The following is a 13,895-nucleotide window of genomic DNA, read 5'->3' as shown; positions in this document are numbered from 1 at the left end:
ATCAAAGAGAGAGGGCGGAAGGGAAAGAGAGAGAGAGGAACAACAGCAGAAAGGAAGCAAGAGCATTTGAACAAACAAACAAACGCACTTATGAACAGAGCTGCGTTCATTCTGCTCATACATGTGCAGGATAGTACGGAGCCCCCCTGGGGTCACATGGTATAAAAAAAATATTTGATGGGTGAATCCGTTCCCTCGGTTTAGTAAATCTGTTCCCTCGGTTTAATTTAATTAATTTTAATTTTGCCATTTAGCAGACGCTTTTATCCAAAGCGACTTACAATTACGAATTACAGGGACATTCCCCCTGGAGTAACTGAGGGCTAAGTGCCTTACCCAAGGGCACACTAGTAGTGGTGTGGTTTCAGGCGGGATTTGAACTCACAACCTTCCGATCCCAAGTCCAACTCACTATCCACTAGACCACCACTACCCCACACCACTTCCCTCGGTTTAGTAATTCGTTAGGGTTAGGCCCTACGAGCCAGAACAATCGCAAGGATTCTAACCCTAACCCTAACAAATTACTAAACCGAGGGAACGAACTACTAAACAGAGGGAACGGATTACTAAACAGAGGGAACGGATTCACACATCAAATGTTTTTTTTCTACCATGTGACCCCAGGGGGGCTCCGTAGGATAGTGAATGTGAACAGCTTATTTTGTACAACAAACATTAACTAAATTGTTAACTTGAAATGGGAGTTATTGTCCTTTTTACTTCCATGCTCATTTGAGGGGAAATATTGTATACAATCATTGATTGAGTAAAGACACGGTGAGACACGGTCTGGTGAAAAGGTCCGCATGCTGGCAATTCTCAAGTCGCGCAAATTATCCAAAAGCTTCTTTAAAAAGTAAGTGTTTTCTGTTTTAGGATCACTACTTGATACATGATCATCTAGTTATGTGTAGTTATGTGTTTTTAGCATGGTGATGTTCTATCAGCATGTTGTTGTGATGTGCTAAACATGCAGTTAGATGTTCATAGCGATGTACCTTCTTAGCTGGTAGGTACTAGCAGCTGTTTTGCGTGTGTTTCAGAGTGAGATTCTCTGGTATTTGATGTTTGAGCCAACATTTACCAACATTCAAAAAAGCATTTCTTCTTCAACTATGAACTATGCACAATCTGCACTTTCATTAATCTGGAAAAAACTGAAAAATGACCTTGCCCTACTTGAGAACTTTTCCACCAGACCCTGTCACAAATATATTTGGATAACTTTTCAATAAATTATTTTTTTAGTCTCTGAAAAGTGCTTGTAACACGCTTTTGATGTTATAGTATAGGCCTGTATAATTGTTATTTTTTTTGCTGTAAGTATGATTTGATTGATATGCATTTATTAAAGTGTCATTGTACCTCAATGAGGCCTAGCCCATATGGGCTTATAAGACACTAATATTAGAACAAACATGCTTTTCACACTTCTCATTTCTTTCTTTCTTTCTTAATTATTTTTATTGATTTTTAGACATATACGTTAGACATTACACGTTACTTATGGGATGGTCGGGTGAGCTGGTTCATATCAGGCATAGAGGCATGTAGACAGCGTTTACATGATTTAAAAAAATAAAAAAAAGTATATATATATAAACAGTAGTAAATACTTAGAAAATGGAGAGCCACCTCCATCAGCCCCTATACAGCCTAGTATGCCCCTAGATGTTTCCCACCCCCAGTTCATCATTGATAAAAAGAAAGAAATAGAACGTAATGGTAATATCCCTAAAAGAAATGAGATTAACACAAACCAAAAGCATAACCCCAAACAAACCATAACATAAAATCAAAATCATAATAGAACAAAAAGGGTAAGGAGGGGGGGGGAGGAGGGGCATCACACTTCTCATTTCAACAAAACCAAAACAGAACAAGACAATTGAGCTACAGCTCACTTCAATACACTATTTTCAATACACAACTACATCATACATAGGCCTATATACGTATATATGCATGCATGCATGCACACAGACACACAAACATGAACAAGGTTTAGCAAAGCCGTTGTAAAGCGCTTTGGATAAAGGCGCTATATAAGTGCAGTCCATCCACAAGGAGAAACAGGGGTCACTTTGCAACCATGACCGGCTTGCAGTATTCAGGAGAGCTGCCGCTCTGCTCCTGGACTATGTCCTGAGGAGTTGCTCTCAATGCTCTGGTTGTCCTCTACTCCCGAGTTCAGCCTTAGAAAAAAGTGTTTTACTGGCTATTCCAGCTACTCTATACCAGAACTATACACATTTCAATATACACAGTTTGTTCACACTGATGATAACAGTATCAACCAAGCATGACTTCGATACATACTACATGACAAAACAAGATGATGAGATTAAACAGTACAACAGTGTAACAGACAATAACAGTGTTTGCTAGGGTGTAATGCTGCCTAAGCATACCTGTCAACGTTGAGAATTGAAAATAAGGGATATTTCCCCCAAAATAAGGGAAAATAAGGGATATTCCCCCCCGTGCTGTCCTCCCCCCCCCCCACCGTCTACATACCATACCCCTTACATTTACACTGTACACACAGTCAATCCTAACATCACCACTAGACAACCAAAGGATACTGCTTACATTTAGACATGAGTACACACAGTCAATCCTAACATCACCACTAGACAACCAAAGGATACTGCTTACATTTAGACTGTACACACAGTCAATCCTAACATCCCAACTAGACAACCATAGGATACCCCTTACATTTAGACATGAGTACACACAGTCAATCCTAACATCCCAACTAGACAACCATAGGATACTGCTTACATTTAGACATGAGTACACACAGTCAATCCTAACATCACCACTAGACAACCATAGGATACCCCTTACATTTAGACTGTACACACAGTCAATCCTAACATCCCAACTAGACAACCATAGGATACCCCTTACATTTAGACTGTACACACAGTCAATCCTAACATCCCAACTAGACAACCATAGGATACCCCTTACATTTAGACTGTACACACAGTCAATCCTAACATCACCACTAGACAACCATAGGATACCCCTTACATTTAGACTGTACACACAGTCAATCCTAACATCACCACTAGACAACCATAGGATACCTCTTACATTTAGACTGTACACACAGTCAATCAACCACCTGCTTAGGTGCAACAGAAATTGGGTTAACTAGTTCCTACATTAAGTAAGTGACTACAGGTGGTCAGAATCAGATACCTGGTTGAAAGTGAAATATTTAAACATCCCTGCATTATATACATGAATAGGGTGTTAGGTACCAATTTTAAAGATTGCTTCTGCTGGTACAATTGATATACATATACTGAGAGCATACTCTCAGAAGCACAGAGCACTTTGTTTTATGAAGATAGGACATACGGTTGCTGAGATACAACCCATTTTGTGAACCGAGACACGGTCAAAAAGGTCGCGCACCTAACAATTGACACCTGTCTTCCGGAATGGCACCAAATTGACCTTTTTATCACTATATTTTACATACTTTACTTCATAGCTTAAGATAGGTTGGTCACACTGTAATGACATTTTTAGGGATGATAGAAACTACTATGCATGACATTCACAACAAGTAAATATTAAAATAGTATGCTAATTTAATGAATAATATGCAAATGTATGTGTTAATTTATGCAAATCGGTGGGAAAATCTTGATTAAAAACCGTTTTAACAGCTCCATTCACCCCAATCACTTAAAATAAAGTGTTAACTTATTATAGTATACTATTATAGTATAATTAACAATGCTCCCTTTGTGTTGATTTTTAGTAATATGTGATTAATTTATAAATAATTGTGATTTAAAATCCATATTATGAAAACTATTTCTATAATAGGCGAATCAGTATTGTGACCATGCATGAGTTATGAAAAGCTCATTTTCATGTAGGCTATTTATGTATTTAATAAACAATGAGTTATAATCAAAGATGATATATGATCAAAGGACAGCTAACACTCAATGGTTAACATGAATAGGCTTAGCTTTTTAATATTATGACTAAACCAATGTCAAATGAAAGAAATGAGATTCCAGACATTGTATCAAATCAAATCAATCAAATAATATCCGAGCCGCAAGCAGGCAAAGGTAAAAAACCTGTACATTACAAAATTCATAACAAAGAATGCATTTCATAAATAAGTTACTTGCAATAATGAGCTCCAAACTTAATTACTAATCTCATGTCTCATTTTTCAATTGTAAGGTCTCCAATTTGTAAATCTTGTAGCAGAGGGAATTCCCATTCATCACCAACATCATATTTTATTTTATATAATGTGTTCAGAGTGTTTGCTCTTTTTTTGGTCATCTGGAGCACAGTGGCAGTGTACCACACTGGGGCTGAATCCTTTTCTTCGCAGTAGTTGTGTTGCACCCTCTGGCCCACTAACTTCTCAGGTTGTTTTATGTAGTCACAGATGTTCTCTTTCTGTGTTTCTGTCTGTCTTTTCTTCCTTGATGCACTCAATTTCTCGGACAACTTCCTTTTCTCTTCAACAAGTCTTGTCATGGCTTCTTCTTGTGTCCTATAAGTTAGAGCAGGCTGCAGATCAGTTTCATTTTCTTCCTCTGCTTCTGCACTTTCCAACTGGTTTATGTGCAGCACTTCTGCTAAATTTGAGGTCAACTCCTCCAAAGAGAAGACGTGAACTTTTCCATCCCTGGTCACTGTTTGTTGGAAAAGTTCCCTTCTCCCATCTGCTTTAAGGACCATCTTGTGAAACTGTAACTGAGTGAGTAAGGCTGCTTTTTTCCCCTTATCACCTCCAAGACCTGCAAGATTGACATCCATGTCTGTGAGGGATCGCCAGACACCCCCCAATTTGGTGATCTCAATCTTCTTTGTCTCGCCTCTCCCTCTCTTTTTTTTGTTCCTGTTTTTTTAGGAGATTTTCTTGGCGTTGTCTTTTTATACCTTCCTTTCTCGCATTGTACCTCATCAAAATATCTTCAGAGGATTTTCGGGCCATGGCCATCTTCTCTTCCTTCTCCTCTGGAGTCAGGTTGTCCAGCCATTGCATAGTCCCGTTATGCAGCCACATAACCATCGCCTCATGTGAGATGGTCCTGGCAGATGGCTTTTGTCTCACCAGAAGGTCAAGAACAGCGAAGTCCCTCTCAGACAGCATGTTGGTGGTTGGGACATTTGAGGCATGTGCCTGAATTCGAGCTGAGTGGTCCCAGTACTTCCCCCCAGGTAGCTGATCAGCAGCTTGCCTCTCTAGGAGGATCTGCATTGCAGACATGACCAACTCCAGAGCTTGCTGTGTCAACACTTGGAACTCCTCATCTGCGCTCTCCCTGAATAGTTCCTCAAACAGGATGTCCTGGTGCTGCTCAGCGATGTCTGGGCTGAACAGTGGTTCCCCTTCCAGAAGATAGCTGGCATCTTTACTCCATCGCTCTAGCTGAATCCTCATGGTGAGGAGATGTTGGTTGAGGCTGAGGATGTTGGTCTCAGGAGTATTCAACAGTCTCCAAAAGGGGCCGGTGACTGTTTTGTCGATGATGCCCAGAGCTCTAACACCAGCCAGAAAGACCTTTTCTTGGGCATCAACAGTGACTGATCTAAGGAGCTGATTTGGGTTAGGAAGGGACTGTATCAGATCCACAATATGGTGTCGATGGTAATACACAGCTGCAGCATTGTGGCATAGGATGTTCACCCTGTTGCCAATGAAACTAACCATATGGTTTTTCAGGCTAAGGGTGTCGAGGTGGGATTCCAGCAGGTTAGGAATACCTGCCTCATCAGAGCCACGGGTGGTAAATGTTTGCAAGAGGTTCTAACCAGGCGGGCTGCCCCTGCTTCATTGGTGGAGAAGCTATGCATGTTTTTACCCCCTTGAATTATGACATCTTCAAAAGTCTTCAATGCCTTCTTTGCTTCCTCTTCTAGGTTGGCAATGAGGTGCATTTTACAGAAGAAATTTGACATTGAAGTCAGCTCTGATTTGGTAGCATCATCCAGACTCTCCCAGTTGTTTATTGCCACTGGTAGGAGATCCTCTCTTACCGCCTGCAACTCCCTGTTAAATGAGGGGTTTACTGGACCCTGGTCGGACATGGTTGTCTTAAATGAGACGATCATTTTTGCCACGTTCTCCTCAGTGGTCCCCTCTTCAATTACACTAGCCAACTCCTTAATCCTGTGCATGAAAGACTCCATTGTTATCTCTGTGTCCCCTCCTCCCTGCTCCAGTAAACCCATTGTCATTGTCTTCCCACACCCTAATGTCACCTCAAAGTCTTGGTAGTGCTTGTGGAATTTTGTTCTTCCATCCCCGTGCAAGCAGTTTCCGCTGTTGGTGAGAAGGGCTTCTCCAACCTGTGAAAATGTGAGAATGTTTGTGAGAACGTTTATTTTTTGATCCCTTATACAATTCATAATACAGATATAAAAAATGTACACACACAATGCGTAACACCAGGACCAAAAAGGTGTAGGCTGAAGCCATGGCTTATTGCGCCTACCCATGGTTTTTCCCCATGAGTACATAATCAAAACATTGAAACTTTTATAAACAAAATGTCACTTACGCATCTTAACAGAAAACTCAAAAGTACCAAACAAAAAACTATATTTATACCAGGGTTTCCGTTAGAAAAATTTGCCGTCGGACATCGTGTCCGGGAAGAATTCGATTTACCGGACAAACGTGATATATTCCGGTCATCATATTAAAATATAATATTTTTTTTTTTTTCCAAAATCATATTTTTTTCTTCTTCAAATCTAATATAGCTGTTTGTCGCGGTGATTACTGTTGTGTAGCGGCCTATATATGCAATTTAATGTCTATTTCTCATCCGATACGATTAGATGCGAGCTATATAATAATATAACATGATTTGACGCATGCGCGCTATGCCATGCGTCAAATCCAGCGCTGAACGGGTCCAGCGCTGAACGGGCGCCTCACTGGGAACTGAACAGACAGCATCGATCAATGAACGGACTCCACATTACGTTAACTGAAGTTTGTTAAATTGTTTGGGATTAATGTGAGTTTTCTATTTTCTCTTTCCAGTTTTACCCTTTTTTTTATTTTTATCAATAAAACAACGTCATTTCTATAACCAGGGGGGTGTTCCATCGACGTCGCTGGAGGAAAGTCTGGGCTTGTTTTGACAAGTCTCGCGAGATCTATCAAGATATGCCTGGATCTTTTTAAGAGTCTCGCGGGACTTGGCGAAGTAGGCCTAGGTTTTCCTTTGGCGACGTTGATAGAACACCCCCCAGGTCTCGCTGGTTGGGAAGGCATTTCGTTTAGCTGCCTGTCAAATCATACTTAGGGGATAGCCCTGTAAGCTCATACGGGTCTGTATGTCGTCCTGAAAACCGGCTGTTAGATCATATCGCTGAAGTTTGTCTCCATCTTAGTGTAAATGTTGTCCGTTTCGTTTGTTATCCTTGTTATTGTGCGATAAAGTTAAGGCTTTCCGCTTCGGGCCACCATTTTCAGCTGGGCACCGGACACACACACACTCGTGCACGCGCGGCACTGCCCGAGAGAGAAGGACCCGCCCCCTTTGGTTAGCCTATAGGCTGGCTGGAGGGGGCGGGTCCTTCTCTCTCGGGCAGTGTTGTGTGTGTGTGTGTGTTTGGTGCTCAGCTGAGAATGGTGGCCCAAAGCCAATTTGAATACAAAATGTGAACTTTAGCGAATTGTATTCAAATTGTGCTTAGAGGGAATTATTTTCACCGGACATTTTGTCCGACGAGTTTTCAATTTGTCGGACTTCGACACATTTTACCGGACAAAGTTAACGGAAACCCTGATTTATACCTCTGTTTTATACTCGTTAATCATCTTTTTAAATCCTTTTAGTGTACTACACATTTTCATTTCCTTTTCAAAAGTATTCCATAAGTTAACTCCTTTAACTGTTCCTGGATGTCTGCCAGACCTCTAGCTTCAAGCAGAAGCTGTGATTTCAGCCAGTTGCTTGGGATCTTTTGGACATCTTGCCCAGCCAACTTGTTTAGCACAGTCTTAATCACTGCATCAACTTTTCTCATTGAGACGTTCATCGATAAGAGAGCCATTACCACCTCCCGGATTTCATTGGTGTATCTCCCGTCTTCAAAGGTGATAATTGTGTCTATGCATTTAAGTTTCTCTAACTCTTTTTTTTCTTTTTCAATTAGTTTTTGCTTTTTTCCTGTCTTCCTGGTCCTGCATTTCCTTGGTCTGTTTGTCTGTCATTTTTCTTTTCTTTTTGCGACAACTGTCAACAGAGGATTTCATTTTCCGTTTGAGTTAATCAAGCTTTCTCTGTTTCTCTCTGTCTTTCCTCAAATGTTGTCTGTTCCTTCTCTGCAATTTCTTTTTCTTTCTCTGCATCTTTTAACTTTTGACATAATCCTTTAATGGTTTCTTTTAGTGTTTTTACCTGCTCTTCTTTTGTCTTTGCTTGTTGCAACCTTTGCACTCACTCTAGCTACTTTGTTTGTCACGTCCAATGTTGCTGTTAATGTCTTGCATACTGACTGTGCTTTCCCCACTTCTGATTTGTCCTTTTCTACAGTGCCCTCGAGCTTAACCTCCAGATGTTCCTTTTCCTCTTTTAGTTTGGAGTTTTCATGTTCTAGCCCTGTGATTCTTTTCTTCATTAGTTTTCCTGCTATGTTTAACCGTGAGTCAGTTTTTTTTATTTTAAATCTTGGCATTTCTCATCGTCTTTCCTTGCTACTGGGATTTTAAATGGCTGTTGGAGATATTTTGTCACCTCCTCTTTATTTTTCCCTTTCTTCAACTGAGTGACTGCTTTGTGCATCCTGCTCACACACATGTATAAGGCAGGATCATTAACCTCCGTTTGAGGTATCAGCTGTCTCACTGCATTGTACAGTTCTTTTGACATCCCATGTTTATTTCGCAGACTGAGCACTGTATCATTGGTAAGGCTGCCTGACTCCTCAGCGTCACTGGATGCACAATCCATTGTACCCCACCAAATCTGGAAAAGGGAGACATGGAAACTTTCATGATCATACAGTTTTTTTCCCCGACTTTTTGTAAGAATTTTAATTTAAGGTCAATAATTAAACAACATTGTTATGCATTGTGTAGTGAGGATGCATATGATTTAATACAACAACCTTTCTTTAACAAGGGTGCCAATACTTTTGACCACCACTATAACAACAGCCAGAATTGCATTAAACTGCTTTAATGTGGCATCAGGTTATACTTGGATAATCAGTCAGATCAGGGTTTTTTTACATTTATTTTAGATACCAGAGATCTCACAGCCCAATTCTCTCTCTCTCTCTCTCTCTCTCTCTCTCTCTCTCTCTCTCTCTCATTCACAGAGCAGAAGCGCGTCTCTCTCGCTCTCTCCCTCTCTCACTCACTCAATCGCAGAGAATAAGCACATCTCTCCAGCTCCCTCTCTCTCTCAGCACAGCAGAAGCTCCAGTAACTAATATATCTAGCTAGCTACAGCTTTGTATGACAGTGATTAGTTTAGCTAAACTAAACATTAAATATTTTCAAGTCAAGACTAAAAACCCCTCTTTTATGCCAAAACATGTTTTTTGTTAGTTTCTTTTCCGCCACATTTCTACACATACTTCCTCTACCTGGGAGGTGCTGGTGCCCCCCGGTGGCCAACCCTGCCATACCGCTCTGACACAATCGGCCACACTTTTGAATGAGAGAATAGAGTATGCACGTTTGATCTGACTCGGTGTGTGCGTGTGTGTGTGTGTGTGTGTGTGTGTGTGTGTGTGTGTGTGTGTAGTCTGCCAATGTTAAAAAGCATCGTAGTACAACAATATTGAATGTTTGAGAAGTGGAACTATAGATAGTATACTGTTATGTAACTGACAGGTTTGTGTGCACACTTTTGTTTATCAATCAAGTACAAATGAACTGTGGAATGATTTTGTGGAAGTCGTTGATGTAATTTGACAAAAAACAATTTACACACTTTGTGTACAATATCCTCCCAATATCTTGAATAACTGCCTCACGTGGAGAAGTGATATGTTAATGACTTATGGTTTCTTATTGTTTAAAAATGATATCTCTGTGTGTTAAGTCATTAAATGCATTATTCTCTAGAGTAGATGACATACTATATTCATCTAGTTGACAAGTCAAGTGTAGAATGCTTAAGGGAACAGGGTCAGAGCAGAGGTCATTAAATACATAGCAGGCTAACCTCTCCTGGTTCAGCGGGGCCACCTGGTTCCACTCGTCCGTACACGGGTTGTAGCAGTGAGCGGCTGAGATCTCCTGGCTGGTCATCCGGTACCCACCGACGATAAAGAGGTAGTTGTCCAACACGGCTGAGCCGTAGCCTCGGACATTGACCATGTCCGGCGGCAGATTGTTTGCGAGCGGCTTCCAGCGCTGCTCCAACTCTCCGTATTTCAGCATGGACCAGGGCTCGTCCTGGTCGGGCAGATCTAGGGCCAGGCAGGTGAAATCTCCGACCGCGAACAGAGTGGCCGTGCCTTTCATGCGCATCTCCCTGACCTGGTGGCGCAGGGGACCCGGCCGGTAAGTTACCGAACTCGGGCCTCCGCACCATCGGGTGGTAGTGACGGCTCGTGTATTTGAGGCCGGCTTTGCGGAGGTCGTGTGTTCCGTATACCTCGGAAAGGCTGTAGATTCCACGCAGTTGTCCTGTCGGATTTCCGTAGTAAAAAGTAGTCGCTTTTTTCAATCAACTTGTTTTTGTTCACGTTGAAGGTTTTGTCATCCATGACGATTGCAATGATTTGTTCAGATGACATGTTTAGTGTCTAGTGTTTTTGGTTATGGCTGTGAGTGAACGGAACTTGACTGTTGACTTGTCCTCTTGCGACCTCATGGTGACCAGGGCTACAGCTAATAGCATCTTCATAGAGAATGACTGGGATGACCAGGGCTACAGCTAACAACGTCATCTTCATATGAGCAGCTAACCCGGCTATTGTGTTACAAGCAGATTTACCCTCACGACTTCAGCGCTCCGGACGGGACAAACTAACTCTCTCAGACGGATATGCCCACAGTGCGTGTTCCCGGTTCTTAAAGGCCCATATCCGCCCCAACTTCCCCTCTAAAGTCCCGCCTTGAATGAAACTAATTGGCTACAGGTGGTACCTGTTACATTAGTAGGGTGTTAGGGGCATAAAATAAGACTTGTTTTCTGAGTTTATCTGTCTGTACCATGTGATGTATTAAAGTCTTCCAGAAACAATGCAATTTAATTCATGTATTTATGTCTTACCCAATCCCAAGATATTGCAGATTGAAGTTCAGCTGTGACGGTCAAAATGTCGCTGGACATGCAATGTAAATCTCCTATTCAGACGGCACCAGAATGGCAGTAAAATGGCATAAATGTACTACTATTGAGATGTATAAACTTAAATATCTCAAGATAGGAATATCCAATCAACATCAAATGTTGAATAATAAAGCAAAATAATTTATATTATATTCCACACAGTGTTTATATGTATTGGTTTATCTAATGAAGACCGTTTGTGTACAGTAGAATTCTCATTCTTTTAGAACGTTACCTAACTGCTTAACATTAGCATACAGCTTGTACATATAACCCCCCCCCCCCCCCCCCCCCCCCCCCCCTTTCAACTCTATGTGGTCCACTCCAATCGAGAGAGAAAACACATTTTCAATTGGAGAAAATCTTCGTGCGCTTGGCTGAACGTGTGACTAGCTATGAAAAGACAGAGACAGACAGCTCTCAACTTTGAGAAGATGTCTAAAAAGTCAAAACCACCCGATGGACAGAAACAGGTAGCTTGCTGGATGTATGTCATGTCAAACCGACTAGCCAAGCTAGCTAACTAAAGTCTAACATAGCTGTTTAGATTTGTAACAGTTAGCTGTCTGGCCTAGCCCATGAGAAGCTAGCTAGTGTTGTGCTGGATTGATGTCACAGTCACCTTAAAGTATAGGTATTTAGTGATCCATAATTTGCTAATCTTGAAACAGTTGAGGTTGAATGTTGTTTTCCCTTTAGGACTCAGTCAGTGTCAGGGATCCTCAAGCAAGCAGTGCCATGGACATAGGGAGTAAGCCATACCAGCCTGATCCAAAATTCATAGCAGTAGGGAGTCAGGTGAGGTTGTCTAAAAATGATAGTGTGATTAAACATGCTTTTAAACATACAGCATTTTTGCAGTGGTCACTGGTCACACACTATTAATTTTCATTAGACAAATATAATTCCCTGCACACCAGGGTTTCCGTTAACCGGTAATTCCCGGTCTTTGTCCGGTAAAATTAGTGGAAGTCCGACAAGTTGAAAACTCGTCGGACATAAATGTCCGGTGAAAATAATTCCCTCTAACCATTTTCAGCTGAGCACCAAACACACACACAGAACACTGCCCGAGAGAGAAGGACCCGCCCCCTTTAGTTAGCCTATAGGCTATAGGCTAACTAAAGGGGGCGGGTCCTTCTCTCTCGGGCAGTGTTACACGAGTGTGTGTGTGTTTGGTGCTCAGCTGAAAATGGTGTCCCGAAGCGGAGCGCTTTAACTTTATCGCACAATAACAAGGATAACAAACAAAACGGACAACATTTACACTAAGATGGAGACAAACTTCAGCGATATGATCTAACAGCCGGTCTTCAGGACGACATACAGACCCGTATGAGCTTACAGGGCTATCCCCTATCTATCTGAGAAAAGGCATAGCCTAGCCCTAGGCTGTAACATCGAACGGAAATTAGCCTATACGCATTGCAAGTTAATTTAAAGCCTATTTATTTTCAAAGAGTTTTATTCTATTTTATTTTATCTGATAAAAGGCATATGAACGGAAATTAGGCTAGCCGTGTCACGCCAGAAGCCTACATGCTTGCACTGTTACTGTTCAATAAAATGTTATACATCTAGACATTGTGGTATTTCTTTATATACGTATCCCAGACTGCCTATCAATTGTTTCTCAATAAACAGTTATGTTCTCCCCATTGTCATACTCCCGAGCTAAACGAAATGCCTTCCCAACCAGCGAGACCTGGTTATAGAAATGACGTTGTTTTATTGATTTAAAAAAAAGGGTAAAACTGGAAAGAGAAAATAGAAAACTCACATTAATCCCAAACAATTTAACAAACTTCAGTTAACGTAATGTGGAGTCCGTTCATTGATCGATGCTGTCTGTTCAGTTCCCAGTGAGGCGCCCGTTCAGCGCTGGATTTGACGCATGGCATAGCGCGCATGCGTCAAATCATGTTATATTATTATATATTATATAGCTCGCATCTAATCGTATCGGATGAGAAATAGACATTAAATGGCATATATAGGCCGCTACACAACAGTAATCACCGCGACAAACAGCTATATTAGATTTGAAAAAAAGAAATATGATTTTGAAAAAAAATTTTTTTATTATATTTTAATATGATGACCGGAATATATCACGTTTGTCCGGTAAATCGAATTCGTCCCGGACACGATGTCCGACGGCAAATTTTTCTAACGGAAACCCTGCTGCACACACAGTTTTCTTCACTTGCTCTGGTCCCTACCAATGTTGTGACCAAACCTACTCTCTTGATCAGACCAAAATACCAGCCCCATTCTCTCAGGGGCAGACAGCAGGTTCCCTGTCACTTCCTGTCATATGCAGAAATCACTCTCTATTGATTATTGGCACACAAGAACATGCTTATGTTTGCATTCTCTTGTGAACCCACTGTCTACACCTGACTCATGATTACATTTACAACATGATTAGAATGCTTACACAGCAATCAGGTAACGCTAATCAGATAAAGGACACAATGAAGCACTATATATGTTTGAGACATATATTTTGTATTGACTATAAAATAGTATTAATGCATTTAAACATTGAGACAAGAAGCTGTCTTCTGTACACGCTCTCCC

This window comes from Nansenia antarctica (assembly GCF_963989245.1).
Source record: "Nansenia antarctica genome assembly, chromosome: 1".
NCBI lineage: Eukaryota > Metazoa > Chordata > Actinopteri > Argentiniformes > Microstomatidae > Nansenia > Nansenia antarctica.
This window is presented reverse-complemented; position numbering follows the sequence as displayed.